This window comes from Nicotiana tomentosiformis, chromosome 12 (assembly GCF_000390325.3).
Source record: "Nicotiana tomentosiformis chromosome 12, ASM39032v3, whole genome shotgun sequence".
Classification (NCBI taxonomy): Eukaryota; Viridiplantae; Streptophyta; class Magnoliopsida; order Solanales; family Solanaceae; genus Nicotiana; species Nicotiana tomentosiformis.
In genome coordinates this window covers 45,071,186-45,085,716 of record NC_090823.1, presented here as the reverse complement: position 1 = coordinate 45,085,716, position 14,531 = coordinate 45,071,186, and the positions used below count along the sequence as shown (strand labels likewise).

The 14,531-nt window shown below is 41.0% G+C and overlaps 1 long non-coding RNA gene across 1 annotated transcript; it reads left to right on the top strand.

Moving 5' to 3' along the window:
* Nucleotides 1–10,220: 10,220 nt before the first annotated feature.
* On the top strand, nt 10,221–12,981 carry LOC104098392 (uncharacterized). The gene is made up of 2 exons (XR_686760.4): nt 10,221–10,786; nt 11,204–12,981. It is a non-coding gene; the product is annotated as an uncharacterized lncRNA (long non-coding RNA).
* The last annotated feature ends 1,550 nt before the right edge of the window (nt 12,982–14,531 follow it).

The window sequence follows — 14,531 nt, the reverse complement described above, 5'->3', positions numbered from 1 at the left end:
TTCACATGTCATATCATATACTCCTAGTTAAAGAATAGGATTTATTTTCATGTACAACAGATGAAGGCGCAGAACACACAAAATGTAGAGACAAAGAGCAATATAATGTTAGAGACTTAATCTGAAATGTCAAAATCACCCAAACAGACATCCATTAACGTTACAAGGAGGATTAGCGATTTTACTGCATTTGAAGAAGATGGCCATACTATTAAAGACCAAAACCTTGAAATTTTCTAGAAAATTTTAAAAAGAAAGAAAATCAATTACCTCCAAACTCATGCATCAAAATCTTAGAAGTTGTTGCCAAAAAAGATAACTAAACTGATTGTGACTGCTTGTAGAACTTTCTTTTGGACTGGGAGTAATGAACCTTCGAGGAGAGCACTGATTGCTTGGGACAAGATCTGTATGCCACTCTCAGCTGGAGGTTTAAATGTACTCGATGTGTCTAACCGGAACAAAGCTGCTTTATATAAGCTTCTATGGGCAATCAATAAAAAAAAGAAGGACACCCCGTGGTTCCAATGGGTACACAACTTCTACATCAAAGGGAAGGACATAATGACTATGCACACTCCTATGCAGGCATGCCGGCTAGTTGGGAAAATCTTTGACACTAGGGATTGGCTAATTCAAATGGACCCATCTGCTGATTTGAATAAATACTATAGAAAAGGGAAGTTCAGCATTAAAAAGTTGTATGTTGCAACAATGCCCCGGTACCCTAAGTGTCATTGGAAAAGGATTACAATTGATTCAAAATCATTACCAAGGCATCAATTCATTTTGTGGCTGGCTATGCATATGAAGCTACATACAGTGGATCGGCTAAGGGAGTGGGGACTATCAATAGCAAGTGATTGTATGCTCTGTGGGAAGGACATTGAGGAGACAATGGAGCATCTCTTTTTTTTAATGTGACTACTCTAGAATATGTCGACATCATTGTTAAAATGGCTGGGAGAAAGACATCAAATTGGTAGCTGGAATGTTGAGGCTTGTCTACAAATTTTCTACAAATTCTGAAACGCCCAGTGGGACAATGTCTACCTCTCATCTCAAATTTTCAATCACAAAAGTTCAAGAACATTGAAATGGCTTCAAAGAAAATCAACTCCAGTTCAGCTTCCACCAAGGCCGCTAATTTCAGGTTTTATGCTGATGTAGAAAGCATCCTCGATGTTATCTTTGGAAGCTTTGGACCAGTTACGAGGAGAAAATAAAGCTCGTTAGGATAAGCACCCCAAGTGTCATCCGCATCAACCCCTATTTTTGGATCTTCATCCTGAAAAGGAGCAAGATCTTCCACAAATGCACCCGAAGAAGGAAGCAATGTTGCTGAAAAGATCAAGAAAACTCTTGCTCTGCATGACCTCTCCGAATCCAAGGACTATGTTGTGAAGGAAAGTGATGATGCTTCAAGTGATGGATCCTCCCCACTTACACCACATAGCGTGAGCCAATCGAGGATCAATATGTGTGACAATCCATGCTACTCTTCATCGTCCATGACAATCATGCAAGCCATGGTGACAAACACTTCATCTGTAGAGGAGAAATTGGCAAACTTGACGGAAGCAATCACTGGCTTGACCAAGTGCGTGCAAAATCAAGATGCCAGAATCGACAAGCTAACAGATAGGGTAGGAATCTTGATGGAAGAAGAATCCACCCACCCAGAAGTTTCAGAGAGTGATTCTCCCCCAAGACAAATAGCATCCGCTAAGGCTATCCCTGTCTCATCTGAATGGATGATTCCATTCGATCAACTGAAGGAGTTCATTGAAGGAACCATTAAGAACGAGTATGAAGTTGCTTCCAAGTCCTCCCTTACATACGCAAAAGCCATACACTGCAAGGATCGATATGTTGAAGATGCCTACTGGCTATCAACCTCCAAAGTTTCAACAGTTTGATGGAAAAGGCAATCCAAAGCAACATGTGGCGCACTTCGTTGAGATATACAACAATCCTGGGACTTATGGAGATTACCTCGTCAAACCGTTTATCTGCTCGCTAAAAGAAAATACTTTTGATTGGTATACAAACCTCGAGGCAAGATTTATTGATAGCTGGGATCAACTAGAGAAAAAGTTCCTCAATCGCTTTTATAGCACAAGGCGCATTGTGAGCATGGTGGAACTCATAAATACTCATCAACGGAAGGGTGAACCAGTTATCGACTTTATCAACCGTTGGAGGAATGCAAGCCTCAACTATAAAGGCAGGCTTAGTGAAGCCTCTAGTATAAAGATGTGTATCCAAGGCATGCATTGGGGATTGCATTACATCTTGCAAGGTATCAAGCCTAGCACATTTGAAGAACTTGCAACTCGTGCCCATGACATGGAATTGAGCATGGCCTCCACTGGAAATAAAAGGCTACCCATATATGAACCTCGCAAAGGGAACGACAAGCAAGAAGTCAAGAAGTGGGGAAAGTTTGTACCCAAGTCTGAAAGCAAAGAAGTTATAACTGTCAACACATCACCTATGAAGTTCACGACGAAGGTGAGCAAGAAGCAGAGTATGAAATCCACTTCTTTTCAAGATAAGCCAAGTGGAAAGTTGACTCTAAAAGAAATACAAGAGAAAGAGTACCCATTTCTGGATTCTGATGTGCGAGCCATTTTCGAAGATTTCCTCGAGTTAAATATCATTGAGCTTCCGGAGATGAAGCGGCCAAATGAAGCTGGAAAAACTGATGACCCAAATTACTGCAAATATCATCGACTTGTGAGCCACCCTTTGGAGAGGTGTTTTGTCTTCAAGGATAAAGTTATGGACTTGGCTCGTGCAAAGAAGATCGTGCTTGAATATGAGAAAGCGAGCGCAAACCAAGTCTCTATCACATTTGGCTCATTCAGTCCAGATGAATTATGTAGTTATAAAGAAAGTAAAGATGAAGAATTACTGGAGAATAATAAAGTTGAAGTCGATCAACCTGATGATGATGAAGGTTGGACGTTGGTAACTCGTCGTAGGCACCGCAGAAGGAGCCTACAAAAAGAATCAATAGAACAACCAACAAGAAAAATGATGATAAAAAGACCAAGAAAACAGAATCCAGTTAGGCGTTTGAGGAAAGAAATGTGTACCACCCTCAAAAGCCACGACATCCAGTGACCTTGGAGGATTATTTGCCACGTTGGTTCCACATGAAGATTTCCCGTGAGGGTATTAAGGCCTCTTGTTGCAATGCTGATAAAGGGGAAGGAAAGGGTGATGACCTACCGTTGGCACAATCTCCAGAAAAACTCATCGGATCTATCCCTCAAGAAGTTAACGCGTGCATCGAGCCCTTCCTATGTTCGATCGAGTTCGAGTGTTAAAGAATCGGAATGAGATTTTGGGAATGAGCTCCGAAGTGGGTATTAACGAGCCTCGAGCCCGAAGGTCGCTCGAGAAGTTGGCTCGATAGCTCTATCGAGCCCGTGACCGAATCGATCCGCAAGGCACTGCTTCGAGGTCGGAAATGCGCGATGCCCATCAAGAAGGTCGAACTCAAGCCAAGACCGAAGGGTCCGACCCAGTAATGAGTTCGAGCCAGTATCGAGCCCACAGACAAGAGTCGTTGCGACCGCACCAAGAGAGAGAATCTTGGCAGGAATCAAGGAAGAGACAAGTCATCATGGGCCTTCCACTATATGCTTTATTTTATTGTTTTTTGTAATGACCCTCTTCTATAAAATGGGGAATCCTTGTAAGCTAAAGGGCAGAGACAAAAACTCACTTCTCAGATTGAAAGATATCCCTTTTTGTGTTTGCTTTGCTTTATCTCATTCGTTCTTATTACCCACTATTTGCATTCTCATAAGCTAAGACTTTACGTATCTCTATTTCTCTACACGATTTATATCAAATTGTATCGCATATCCTTAGAACCATACACAAAATCTAACGTTATCCGATTTTTCCGGTAAACAGTTTGGCGCCCACCGTGGGGCTAAGGGTAACAGTGATCGTTTGATATAAATCTAAAGTACACGCCAGTTTGCAACTTCAAATCAGCAATGGCTTCACCTATCGACCACGAACCCGGCCTTCAAGGTGAAACCAACAACTTGGCACCCGGAGCCGGAAGGCCAATTAACGATGGCACCGAGGCTCGAATCGAAGTACCCGAAACGTGAGCCGAAATACCATTGGATGTCAATTCATAAATAGCTTTGGAGGCAAATCAGCATTCCGAACTGGAAAGAAGCATTAAGGGCGGTACTCGATCCATAGCCCGAGACACCCAAAATGCGGGGGAAATCGGGGCCAGCCTACGCATGATCTTCGAGATGCTACAAGCCCAACAAGTAGCGATAGCTCAGTTACAGAGCCAAACTCGTGCACAAAGCAGGCCAGATTCCAATCCACTTAGAGAAATCACCCCCAGAACAGAGCCTGCCATAGTAAAATCAAACGAGCAAGAATCGAGGACTACTCCCGGAATTACTAAATTGCTCGAGAAACTCACAAAATGAATCGAAGCCAACGACAATGGGGAATAGAGATTAACCCCGATAAAATCAAGGCCATCGAAGACATCGTCGTTATGGACAGCGTGAAAGTTGTACAAAGGATAACAAGTCGAATTGCAGCCTTAGGCCGGTTCATTTCAAGATCATCTTATCGAAGTCACAAATTTTTCTCTCTACTCAAAAAGAAGAATGATTTTGCTTGGACCCCGTAGTTCCAACAAGCATTAGAGGAGCTAAAACGATATTTGTCAAGCCCACCACTACTTCACACTCCAAAAACAGACGAAAAACTTTGTTTGTACTTGGCAGTATCGAAAATTGCCGTAAGCGGTGTCCTAGTTCGAGAAGAGCAAGGTACGCAATTCCCCATTTATTATATGAGTCAAACCTTAGGAGAAGTGAAAACTAGGTATCCACTCCTAGAAAAATTGGCACTTGCACTGATAAGCGCCTCTAGAAAGTTAAGGCCGTACTTTCAATGCCATCCCATATGCGTATTGACCACTTACCCGCTTTGTAATATTTTGCACAAACCTGAGTTATCAAGCCGACTGGGCAAATGGGCCATCGAACTCAATGGGTACGATATCAAATATCCACCCCGTACGACCATCAAGTCTCAAATTTTAGCAGACTTCGTGGCTAATTTCACGCCAACCCTCATACCCGAAGTCGAAAAAGAACTCCTGTTGAAATCAGGTACATCATCGGGGGTATGGATCCTTTTTACGGACGGGGATTCGAACGTGAAAGGGTCCGAGCTGGGCATAGTTTTGAAACCACCAATGGGTAACACTATTAGGCAATCTATTAAAACTATCAGGTTGACTAACAACGAGGCCGAGTATGAAGCCATGATTACAGGTCTCGAGCTAGCTAGAAACTTGGGAGCAGAAGTCATTGAAGCCAATTGTGACTCTTTGCTGGTGGTGAGTCATGTAAACAAAACCTTCGAAGTTCGAGAAGGTAGAATGTAAAGGTATTTAGACAAACTGCTTGTCACTTTGCACCATTTCAAACAATGGACTTTACAGTATATTCCACGAGAATAGAATAATGAGGCTGATGCGCTTGCGAATTTGGGATCGTCGGTCGAGGTAGATGACTTGGGCTCGGGGAATGTTGTTCAACTTTCGAGATTGGTAATAGAAGAGGGTCACGTCGAGATAAATTCTACAAGCTTAACCTAGATTAGAGAAACAAGTATATTGAATACATAAATAGCGGAAAGCTCCCATCGGACCCTAAAGATTCTAGAACCCTACGGACTAAAGTTGCTCGATTCACGTTGGCTTCGGACGGAACGTAGTACCGAAGAACATTCGATGGGTCGTTGGCAGTATACTTGGGTCCAGGAGATACCGATTATATCCTATGGGAAGTGCACGAGGGCACTTGCAGGAATCACTCCGGTTCCGATACATTAGTTGGAAAAATAATCAGAGCAGGGTATTATTGGATCGATATGGGCAAAGATGCAAAGGAATTTGTTCGTAAATGTGTCAAATGTCAAAGGTTTGCCCCAATGATCCATCAGCCCGGAGAGCAACTCCACTCAGTCCTATCCCCATGGCCGTTCATAAAATGGGGAATGGATATCATCGGCCCTCTGCCATCGACCCCCGGTAAAGCCAAATTAATTTTATTTATGACTGACTATTTTTCTAAATGGGTTGAAGCGCAGGCGTTCGAGAAAATAAGAGAAAAGGAAGTTATAGACTTTATTTGGGATCATATCATATGCCGATTCGGGATACCTACCGAAATAGTATGCGGCAATGGAAAACAATTCGATGGCAGCAAAGTAACAAGATTTCTCGAAGACTACAAAATAAAAAGGATACTATCGATGCCATACCACCCCAATGGGAATGGACAGGCCGAATCAACGAACAAAACTGTCATTCAAAACCTAAAAAAGAGGTTGAACGACGCTAAAGAAAAATGGAGAGAAATCCTACCTGAAGTCCTTTGGGCATATCGGACGACGTCAAAATCCAGTACGGGGGTGACCCCATTCTCCTTAGTATATGGGCCCGAAGCATTGATACCAGTCGAAGTTGGAGAACCCAGTGCCAGATTTCAATTCATGATGGAAGAATCAAATAACGAGGCTATGAATACCAGCCTTGAACTATCGGACGAAAGACAAGAAGTTGCTCTCGTCCAATTGGCCGCCCAAAAGCAGCGAATCGAAAGATATTATAATTGAAGAACTAAGCTCCGCCATTTCAAGCCCGGGGACTTAGTGTTAAGAAAAGTTACCGTCAATACCCGAAATCCGAACGAAGAAAAATTAGGACCGAATTGGGAAGGACCATATCAGGTGCTCGAGAACATCGGAAAAGGATTGTACAGGCTCGGCATTATAAACGGCAAACAGCTATCAAGCAGCTGGAATGTATCACATCTAAAACGGTACTACTGCTAAGGTACGACCTTTCCATATTCATTTACATTTCAAAACTGACCCCTGCAGAAGTCCGAACGAGGGATAAGATAGATCTTTCGCTTGAAAGCACGCGTTGCACTCTTTTTTCCTTAGACCTGTTTTATCCCAAATGGGTTTTTCGGTAAGGTTTTTAATGAGGCAACCATTGATCGTGGTGCACTTACAACAATATCCGAGTCCTCTTTACAATCGACCTCGAATACTGAGGGGGCATTAGGCCCTCAAATACATTGATTTCAGATGCAAGAGAGTTATTTCACAAAAGGGTCCCAATAGGAAAAATTATAAGAGCCAAATGGTCGAAACGAACCATGCTCATGTAGATTGGCTCGAACCCAGGCGCGGAAAATGAACACGTGTAATAACGTGCGAAAAAAGTTCTCTTCTTTATCGGCACCTTATATCCAAGGAAAATTCCTCTATTTGGAGATTTATTATACAAACAGAATCAAGTTAAATTCGACCAATTACGCCTACGGGCTACATTGCATCGAGTTCGAATCATTCACTCGACTGTTAAGCCTACGGGCTACTTCGACCATTATGCCTACAGGCTACATTGCACCGAGTTCGAATCATTCACTCAACTGCTAAGCCTACAGGCTACGTTTTTCGAGTTCGAGCAAGCACTCACTCGACCATTACGCCTACGGGCTACATTGCATCGAGTTCGAATCATTCACTCGACGATTAAAAGCCTACGGGCTACTTTTTTTGTTGCATCGGACGCGGTTATCACAGGTATTGTTCCGATTTTTCATAGAGATGCATCAGTTTTATTTGATCCAGGCTCCACTTACCAATATGTATCATCCTTCTTTGCTCTGTATTTGGGTATATCCCATGATCTTTTGAGTTCTCGTGTTTGGTTGTTATTGGTGGATTTGAAACCAGAGTTGATCTATTGTTGCTTAGTATGGTAGACTTTGATGTTATCTTAGGCATGGACTGGTTGTCTCCCTATCATGCTATTCTGGATTGTCACGCCAAGATGGTGACATTGGCTATGCCAGGTTTATCGCGGTTGGAGTGGAGGGGTACTTTGGATTATGTTCCTAGCAGGGTTGTGTCCCTCCTTAAGACACAACGGATGGTTGAGAAGGGGTGTGGTACATACCTAGCCTTCGTGAGAGATGTTAGTATTGATACTCTTGTCGTTGAGTCAATTCTGGTAGTGAGAGACTTCCCATATGTATTTCCGGCAAATCTTTCGGGCATGCCGCCCGATAGAGATATCTATTTTGGTATTGACTTTGTTGCCGGGCACTCAGCCCATTTTTATTCCACCATATCGTATGGCCCAACAGAGTTGAAGGAGTTAAAGGAGCAGTTTCAAGAGTTGCTTGATAAGGGTTTCATTCGGCCTAGTATATCACCTTGGGGTGTTCCGATTTTGTGTGCGAAGAAGAAGGATAGTTATATGCGCATGTGTATTGATTATCGGTAGTTGAACATGGTTACAGTGAAGAACAAGTACTTACTACCGCGCATTGATGACTTATTTGATCAGTTACAGGGTGCTAGAGTGTTCTCAAAGATTGATTTGCGGTCAGGGTATCATCAGCTGAAGATTCGAGATCCGGATATTTTGAAGACTGCTTTTAGGACTCGGTATGGTCACCACGAGTTCCTTGCGATGTCATTTGGCTATCTTGATGAACAGTGTATTCCAGCCATATCTTGATTCATTCGTCATTGTATTTATTGACAACATCTTGGTGTACTCCCACAGCTGGGAGGATCATGAGCAGTATTTGAGGATTGTGCTCCAGAACTTGAGAGAAAAGAAGTTGTATGCAATATTCTCCAAGTGTGAATTCTGGCTTAATTCGATGGCATTTTTGGGGTCATGTGGTGTCGAGGGAGGGGATCAGGGTAGATCCAAAGAAGGTTGAAGGAGTGCAGAGTTGGCTCAGACCGTCTTCAGCTACTAAGATTCGGAGTTTTCTTGGGTTGGCCGAATATTATCGACGTTTCGTAGAGGGTTTCTCATCCATTGCTGTACCTATGACCAGATTGACCCAAAAGGGTGGTCCTTTCAGATGGTCCGAGGAGTGTGAGGAGAGCTTTCAAAGCTCAAGACTGCTTTAACTACAACCCTAGTGTTGGTGTTCCCTATAGGTTCGGGGTCTTACACTGTGTATTGTGATGCATCACGTGTTGGCCTTGGCACGGTGTTGATACAAGACGGTAGGGTGACTACCTACGCATCTAGGCAGTTGAAGGTGTTGACAGTCAATTTTGACCTTCCGAATTTAAAAATTAAATTCTACAAGCTTCCTTATCAAAAATTGATAAAAATATAATTTTTACACATTATTTAGCATTAATACAATTTATTGATAATTATTTATTTTTACAAAATATGAGAATTTCGATCATTTTATTGCAATTATTCAAAAATGCTGTTTTTGCGCATTATTTAACTTAAATGCAATTTATTGATAATTACTCCTATTTTTACATAATATGAAAATTTTTATCGTTTTATTGCAATTAGTTAAATACTGTAGTTTTTGTGAATTTTTATAAATTTCAAACAATTCATTGATAATTGTCTTATTTTTTCAAACATTAGGATATTATTTCAATTTATTGTCTTTTCAAAAAATAAAATAATAATTACTACATATTATTGTAGTATTTGGCATTTTAATTAATATTACGAGTCGTATTTTGAAATTAAATAATCATCCTTCAATGCAGCACAATCTACTAATCGCATAGAAGCGAGTAGAATTAATTTCAGAATACGGATCAAGTCTGGTGAAATTAAATGTCCCGTTAACATCTGATCTGACAAGACATTGACGCGACATGACATCTGACGTGATAACACACGTGATGTGACAAGACATCGTGGTTGCCGGTTAGAGTTATGCAAGTATTAGTTATACATGTATTAGTTATGCATGTATTAGTTATGCAGGAATAAGTAATGCATGGATTAGTTATGCAGGTATTAGTTATACATGGATTAATTACGCAGTGATTTATTTTTTAATATTTGATTTGTTGTATTAGAAATTGATATACATTATAAAAAATTTAAAGTAAAATAATTATTTACTAATTTTGTCTCTAATAGATTGAGAAGAGAAAAAGCCTAGCAGTGAGGCATCAGTATCTTCATGCTTGTTCTCCAAAGGGTTTGATACAAATCAATCTATAGAAGGAAGCCTATATGTGTAAAATAATTGGGGTAAATTTGTCATTTTAATATTTTATCCATGTATTACTAATACATATATTAGTTATTTTATCGTCTACCCCGCATAAAATAATACACAGATTAACTCATCATTTATACATATATTATTTATATAGAATTATAAAATGACAACCAAATATGATATTAGTTATTCTAAAAAATTGTACAAAATAACTAATGGGTAAGTTATTTTGCCCCCAATACATAGATAACGTTTCTCCTATCAAGCTACCAAACTACCACTCAATACATAAAAATGCCCCCTACACTACCGAAAGATCACCCCCACATCAGATATTTACATTTTATAATGATTTAAAAAAACCTAGAGAAGGCACCCCTTCCTCATTTTTCTCTAAGTTCCAGCCGCCCAAGCTTCCCTCTTTTCGTCTCTGCCATTTCGCCGACCACCAGTTGCCGCCGCTGGAGGTGGTGACCAGCCAGGCGGCGACCTCTCCTTCTTCCCCTCGCCTCTCTCTCTCTCCCTCTCATTTTCTACCGGAAGTGATGACCGGCGGCTGTCGTTCAACCATGACAAACCCCACTGCCGTGTTCTTCACTTCCTTTTCCTTGTCTGTTCTAATGGCTCGTTAATTTTGCAGGTTTGAAACCCGTCGGGTGAATCAGATCTGGCCGGTTTTTAGCTTTCCGGTGACTCTCTTACTTCTCTGTTATATGGTTATGTAAACCCAGTATTAATAAAAGCAGATCTATAAAATATGATCGAAAACTTTATTCTTTTTGTGGTGCAAATAAAACTAGCCAGAATTAATTTTCCGGCGACATCATGAACTCCGGCAAAGCTCCTCTTTTCTGTTTTATCAACATCTTTGGTGATGGCCGCTCGTTTGGTGTAGTATTTTTGCTGCTATTATGACTAACTTTGTCCCTCTTAATAATCTATTTTATTCTGCTGATATGTTGGACTACTGGGACTTCTCTTTAGCCTCTCGTTTGGTTTTATGAGGCCGTGACTTTGTCAATGTTATTATTGGTGCTGAAACTTTCTGTTGCTTTTTTGTTTGAACCCTGTACTGATCGTTACTCCCTTTTGTTGATGTTAATCAGCTGAGAAAATATTGGATGAGATACATTCGTGGTTGTGAGATCGTTTTGTTCTTTGCTCTTACTGTTGGCATGGCTAATTTGAAGGATCAACTACATTATTGGACATTAGTCCGATGAGAATAATTTTTTGAGGACACGACGCGCCGTTTGACTCTTTGACTGGGCCCGAAATAACGGGGCGATGGTGATTAACATCGGGAAAGAAAAAAAGACGAGAACACGAACCGACAATCTATGTGAGGCGACACGGTTGGCCACCGGAGTTGCTACCGAGGCAGTTTCCGTTGGTATATCTAGACGAATATCGGATATTACATATATCTGAGCCTCCTATATTATTTTTAAACCATTTTTCAAAAACTATATTCAAGAACAATTTTTGCAAAAAAAACATTTATAAACAAAAATCATTTAAAAAACATGTCATTTAATTCATTTTTACTTTATGTTATTATATCACTCCCTCCGTTCCAATTTATGTGAACCTGTTTGACTGACATAGAGGTTAAGAAAAAAAGGAAGACTTTTGGAATTTGTGGTCTTAAACAAATCAAAAAGGGGCCCAGAGTATTTGTGTGATTATAAAAGTTTTTCATTAAGAGTAGAATTGTAAGTTTATACTAAATTATTTTTAAATTTAGAAAGGGTCATTTTTTTGGGAACAAACTAAAAAGAAAATAGTATAGTAAAGTTCTAGTAGATGTCGCATTTATTTTTATTTATGTGCTTAGCTTAGGCTCACTTGTATGTGCTAGATTAACTACGCTTAGAATATCATGTTTAGGTAATAATCTGTAAGGCCCGTAAAAATTTCACCTAAAATCCGAAGTTTCGTGATGTCGAGGTAGACTAATGTATTTGAGGGTTGTAGAAATAATCTGTAAGACCCCGTAAAAATATCTCACTGCAGTACAGACTTTTTAGGTTGAGCGGAGCGTTGTAGAGTTGAAGAAAAAATTATTGCAGGTCCGCTATGCGATCGCAGATCCGCCGCAGAGTGAAGCAGAGAAATGAGCCAATTTTGGAAGTTATTTTGCGGTCAACTATGCGACCGCATAATCGTTTCGTGGGCCGCACATCCGTCGCATAATCAACATGAAGATTTTCGGAGGGAGATTTTGCAGTCCATTCTGCAGTCGCACAATTGATATGCGGGCCGCAGACTTAGCCGCAGATTGGACCAGACCACCCCAGTTTTTGGGACCTTTTTTGTGGTCCATTTTGCGGGCCGCACCTAACCTGCGGTCTACTCTGCGACCGCAGAGCTGTGTTCGGAGAGTTTATTTTCTTGTTTTTATAACTGACCCTATTTCAATATATAGACGTTAAGGACCATTTATAAGGTAAAAATATAATATTTTAGAGTGAGGAAATGCTCTAGAGTGAGGGGGAGTTCCTAAGCTAATTTCTCATCAATCCTTGCTCAAAAGTTGGAGAATCCAGAAGGACAACTCACAAGTTCTTCATCCAAGAGGTAATGTTCCATATCCTAGTTTCAATTTCGAATTGGGGGTAGAAGATGGTTAATAGGGAGTTTAATTCTTGGGTGTGAGAGTGCTATTTATGCATGTATGTGCTATCAAGGTTTGCGGGAAGGTTGTTGAGCTCGAATGGGTTGACTTTGGGTTGTGGGATGAAGGAATCTACCATAGGAGGGCCTTGAAATCATAATGCATACCTAGTGTTTGATAAAATGCTCAAATAAGCTGAAACCATGAATACCCTCATAATTTGTGTTCAATTTTGTTATGTTTCTAAATAGATCGAAGTTGTTAAGATTTCCGGAACATTGTAGTAATTTAAGGAAACTCAAAGCGAGATATGTTGGATAAACTCCTCTTATAGAATCAACTTCCATGACGTCCTAGTAAATTGTGATCGTGATTGGCTTAATTTCTTATGTCTCATGTTCCGAGCCTTTCCTAAAAGATTTGATTATTTTAAAATGAGTGTTGTGTTGAAAGATATATGTACCCAAAATGTGCTCCAAATGTTCCTATCATATCATGATTCCCTCCGAGAATGTAATCTAGTAGGATCAATGTATCAAAAGTATTGTGATTTAAAAACCATGTTTCAATTGCAAGCTAGCATGCTTAATCGTGGTAGAGAAACCCAATGTTCCTAAGACTCTTGTTTGCCCATATGTGTACTTAAAGTCGTGACTTAAAATTCTCTTATTGATAATAATCTACGGTAACACTTGAAAGTTAAAGAGGTGAGTATGAAATATGAAATACGACCGATGTAACGACCCGACTGGGCGTTTTGAGCTCTAGCGCGTCGTTCGGCGGTTTGAGGCCTTGAGTAGCTTTACTTTAGGTATTATGACTTGTACGTGTGGTCGGAATTGAATTTCACGAAGTTCGAAATTGATTCGGATAGAAAATTCTAAATTCGAAAGTTTTATGTTGTCAGAATTGATGAAAGTTTGACTTTTGAGTAAACGACCTTAGAATCGAGATTTGAAGGTTCCAATAGGTTTGTATAATAATTTTGGACTTGGGCGTATATCCGGGTTGAGTACCGGGTGGTCAAGGAGCATTTCGGCGCCTATTATGGAAGGTTGACATTTTGAAAGTTTAAGAAATTCTTAAGTTTGATTTGAAATGAAATTTGGTGTTATCGATGTTCGTTCGAAGTTCCGAGTCTTGGAATAGGTTCGTATCATGATTTGTGACTTGCACGTAAAGTTTGGCGTCATTCATGGATGTTTAAGTGTAATTCGGACGCGTTCGGCATAGTTTGAAGGTTGGAAAGTTGAAAGAAAGGTTTTGGTTGTCGATTTGTAATTTTGATGTTGTTTGACGTGATTCGAGCTTTCGACTAAGTCCGTATCGTGTTGTGGGATGTGTTGGTATGTTTGGACGGGGTCCCGGGGGCCTCGGGTGCCAATCGGATTGGAAACAGATCGAGTTTGGACTTGGAGGAACTGTTGAAGCTTAAGACTTCTGGTGCAATCGCACCTGCGAGGTTATGGCTGCAGGTGCGAGACCGCAGAAGTGGCCCAGGAGTCGCAGAAGCGGTAGGGAGTGAGGCTGGTTGGATGCGCAAGTGCGAGGTTTGTGCCGCACTTGTGAGATCGCAGATGCGGGAAAGGAGTACGCATGTGCGAGGGGGTTTGAATTCGTTGTTTCCGCAGAAGGGGATCCCTGGTCGCAGGTGCGACTCCACAGAAGCGGAATCTGGTCCGCAGATGCGAAGGCAGGAGGGCTGTAGGAGGACCACAGAATTAGAATTTTTGGCCGCACCTGCGGAACCGCAGAAGCGGTCAAGTGGCCGTAGGTGCGATGATCGCTGGGCAGAGGACTTATTTAAGTGCGAGGGT